The sequence below is a fragment of the Arachis duranensis genome, chromosome 4 (assembly GCF_000817695.3).
Source record: "Arachis duranensis cultivar V14167 chromosome 4, aradu.V14167.gnm2.J7QH, whole genome shotgun sequence".
In the NCBI taxonomy this organism is placed as follows: Eukaryota; Viridiplantae; Streptophyta; class Magnoliopsida; order Fabales; family Fabaceae; genus Arachis; species Arachis duranensis.
The window spans coordinates 5,194,993-5,199,842 of NC_029775.3; positions in this window are offsets into that span (position 1 = coordinate 5,194,993).

Here is a 4,850-nt window from a genome sequence, read left to right on the forward strand (position 1 = left end):
AATCGATGATAGAATTTGCAGAAATTCTAAGATAAATAATGAAGTATACAAAGATTGAAAGACCGGAAAACAAAATAAAAAGAAAAAGGGCGAAAAAATTAAAAAGTAAAATAAAGGAGTATAAAAGGGAATTAAATAATCTTCAGTTCGAAATTAATGACCTTATAATAAAAAGGATAGAAATAAGAACAAATATAAACAAGTTGGAGCTAAAGTTAAAAAATTTTTAAATGCCTGGAACACCATATTATGACTTAAAAGAATTAAAGCTATTAAAAGAAAAAATGGAGAATGAAGTTGAAAAATTAAAAAGATATTTAGAAACAACAGAAAGTGTAGAAATAAAAGAAGTTTTGGAGGATTTGAAAAATTATATTAAAGAAAAAGATAAACAGATAAAAGATTTTATATACAATAATCAATATTATAAACTAAAACAAGATTGAAAAACTATAAAAATGAAATTAGAATTAGTAATAGTAGAAATGCTCAATACTTTTGATTATGAAATTACAAATTATAAAGTACCACCAACCAAATCTATACAAATTATAAACTTATTCGAAGCAAAATATGAAGAGTTAATAATTTTGGAAAAGAAATTACATTTTAAAAATTGGTATCAGAGCCAAGTTAACGATTAAGGATAACACTTTTTCTTTAAGCAACACTTTTAATGACACGCTTTTTCAGCCACAAAAGGACAAAAATCTGTACAGGCACATCTGTACACTAGATGCCCCTTATATTATTAGTAGTGTTCGTTTGTCTAGAAAATTAAACAATCAAAATAAATTAGAAATTGTAAATTTAAGGATTAAATAGTATTTTAAAATTTTGAGGAACAATTTAAATAATTGTTATAATCCTAAATACCATAAGCAACCTTTACTACGAACACATATATGATTGCTACCAAAAGCAAACAAATATGTTATGGATCATAAATTCTTCTGCGTATTATTATGTTCATTATATATATGTTTTCATATGCTATTAATTATAGCGCCGACCCTCACAAAAGAAGCGTCAAAGGCTTTAGGCTACCTCAAACTAGGCATGTGTAACATAATAACATACATTCCGTGTAAAGAACCTTATGAATATGCATATAGATCCGGGTTTATTGAATATGGGCATATCCGGGTTTAAGGAGCTATATTATAATATTAAAGTTACTTCATATATAAAAATTTTAAAATTTTCTCTTTAACTTTATATATATATTTTTTAATTTAATTTTAACGTATTATCAGTATAAAACGGTTTTACACATACATTTAATTATATAACATTATTATATTAGTAAAGATAATTATTTTTACATTAACTATGTAAATAATTATTCAAAAAAATAGTTATGATTACACACTATGTAAAATATTTTATAGTATCAATACATTAAAATTAAATTTATATATTTTTTATAACATTTTTTTAATTAAAACTTTAGCATACATGTACACATATTAGTTATAAAAAAATCATTATTTTTGTTATTTTAGTATTATATAATTAGATGCATGTATAAATTATTTTATACTATTAGTATATCAAAATTAAATTCATAAAAAAATATATAAAAAAAATATTGACAATATTATATTTATAGCAAATATACAAAATATAGAATTTATTTTTTCTAAAATTCATTATTCTAAATACTTTTATGACACTTATTTTATTTTTAAAGACATTTATTTAATAGACGAGTAAATTAAACATACTTATTATGAATTGTGAATCAAAATTAGAAAAATAATGAGTTGATTTGTTATTTATGAATTTGGATAATGATTATGTGATTAGTTTGAATTAACAAATTAAACTAGTTAGTCCATATTTAATTTTTTACTTTTTAAATAAAAAAATTCTTAAGAAAAATAAAGATCTGGATAATTTTATCTAGACATTTATATAAGTTTCATCCTACAATTCTATATTTTCATACTAAAATACGTAAATTCAGTGTTTAGTATTTATGCTTATATATCTAAAAGTTTAGTTTTAATGTATTAATATAATAAAATATTTTATATAATTATTTAATTATATTACTTTTTAATAATTATTTTCATAGTCAAAATAAAAAGTAATTATTTTTATTGATATAATATTATATAATTAAATATATTTATAAAATTATTTTAATATATTAAAATTAAATTCTATATTCAAAACAAAAAGGAACAAAAATGAACTAACTTATGTATGTTGGACTCAAACCTGCATAATTATTTGAAAGGACGCAAATTAATCAACTTCTAAACAAGTCATGTTTTTCATGGCTCAAGTCTCAGCATACTCTTTAATTAGTCAACCAAACTTTAAACATGTCTATCTATCTCTACGGGATATATTTATAAATAATTGTTGTTGTAAGTAGGGGTAGCAAATGAGTTTAAATTTGTCGGATAAGTTAAAAAATTAGGACTGTCAAAGAGCAAAAAGTTTTTTAATTCGCACCGCTTAAATTGCAGGTTTTGACAGAGTGGAGTGAGCTTTTTTCGTCGGACCTTTTTTTTGTAAGGGAATATTTTTACAATTTTTTTTGTCAAAACTCAACTTCTCCCAACCTAACTTACAAGAGTATAAAGATAAAAATTGAGTGTTTTGGATTATGGTTATGTTGCTTTGAAAATAATATTTATAATTATGTTTTGAATTATATTTATTTTTCTTTAAAGACAATATTTATAATTATGTTTTAGATGAAAATTTGATTTATAATTATATTTATTAGATATTTATAATTACAAAGATTTTGATGTTTGTGAATATAAAAAATATAATTTTTTTATGCCTTTAAAAATTATAAATTCATTAATATAGTTGTGAAATTATATATATTATTTAGTAGTTAATAATAATAAAAAAAGAGCTTTCGCAGGCTTAACTCGCCAATCTATTATCTCGCAATTAAACAGGATGGGCCAGTCCGCCAAAAAACAATTTCTGGTGGAACGGAAAGGTGCAAAAATGTAAATAGCATTTTCCGTGCAAATAATTTTATTTTAATCTATTAGAAATATGACTCTTGTTAGTTTACCATGCTATAATTTAGAGGTGTAATAATGAGTAGAGTGAGGGTATATTTTGCAAGAAAATAGACGATAGTGAGGGTTGAACCACACATCACACATTGAATTGCAAGTCTCATTTATATGCAAACATGTCAGCCCAACAATGCCATCCATCTATATCATGCACAAGATGAGAAATTTTTATTACAAAAAAAAAAAAATGTGACTACCTAACTAGTGAGCGTGTTGACTTTTGCATGAGATATTAATTTATTACACACGATGCTATATGCTATGCTCCCAAGCTTTATTTCCATTTTCAATCTTCATCGCCTTCTTTCTTCTTTTTTATTTTAGAAGAATTATTATAAAGCCAATTTTCATTACCAAAAGATATAAGTATAAAAAAGATCAATTAGTGAATTAACTTTTTTTTATTCAATATTAGCAAATTATGAATCAACTAAAGCATAAATTCTAAATTTTAAATTTTTCAAAAATAAAATTAAAAAATAATTTTAGAATAAAAAAAAGAATATTAAATCAATAAAATTTGAGTTTTCATATTTATCAAATATAAAATACAATGCATTCACCAACAAATCAATTATAATACACTACAAAATAATAATTGATAATTATAAAAGAATTCAAAGACTAATAAAATTTATTATTTTTATTAATATTTTAATGGTTAATTTAATTTTTTTAGTTTAACAATTTAATAATATATTTTTAACTTATATTTTTAAACATTATTGCTTAATTATTAACTAAAAATAATAAATTTTATTGGTTTTCAAACATCTCCAAATCAAGCATATATGCTAGTCAAAATCTAAGAGTTATCAGTTTGACTTGGCATGAAGAGCCCAAAGGTAAATAAATGGGCCTAAGGTAAAGCCCGTTGGAAAAAAGGGGAGAGTGGGACCCAGACTAGTTGACAATGAGAGTGGACCCCATGATTTAGATATACAATAAGATAATTTAAAACGTACTTTTTTTAATTAACTATCATAAAGTTTTTCAAAAAAAGGGATATAATATTCCGGTAGCAATATACATAGAAAACTTTATTTATACTAATGTCACATCCAATTACTCTCTTTATCTTAAGATATTTGTTCGGTTCAAAGTGGCAAATTATTTGACGTAGAAAGGAATAGCATTTAAAAACCAAAAACAAAAATTTTAAATCAATAATACTACTAATATTAAAAAAGAAGTTACAAATCAGCCACTGTATATAAAAGTATGTATTAAGCATTGTATAAAAACTTTTATTATACTATTATAAATAAATTTAGTTATTAGTATATTGTATATCTTATTATTATATATTTAATTATTTTAATAATTGATTATTTAATTAAAACAATATATAAATTAATATGTATAAATATATAATAATTATTTTAAATCAAGTTGGGTTAGTCTAATGGTTAGTTTGCTAGCCTGCTTAAGTAAACGTCGTGCGGGATTTCGAATCTTACCTTGTATATATAGCAATTCATTGGTCAGTGACAAACCATTAGATGGAGCTCCCATTCGTAACGGATGAATCCTTAACTTACCAAATTAGGTGAGAAACCAAAATATATAATAATTATAAATTATATAGAACTACTTATAACATTTTTTATTTTCAAATTATGTAGCATGTGAATGTACCATAAATAATAACAGTACCTTTTGAGATGTGGAAAAACTCTAAGAAGATGTGTATATATATGGAATTCTTAATTGTTTAGATGTGACTTGTCTCCTTCTCTCGGGTATAGATCGCATAGTAGTTATCTTGGTTTGGAGTCTGATTAAATTCCAAGC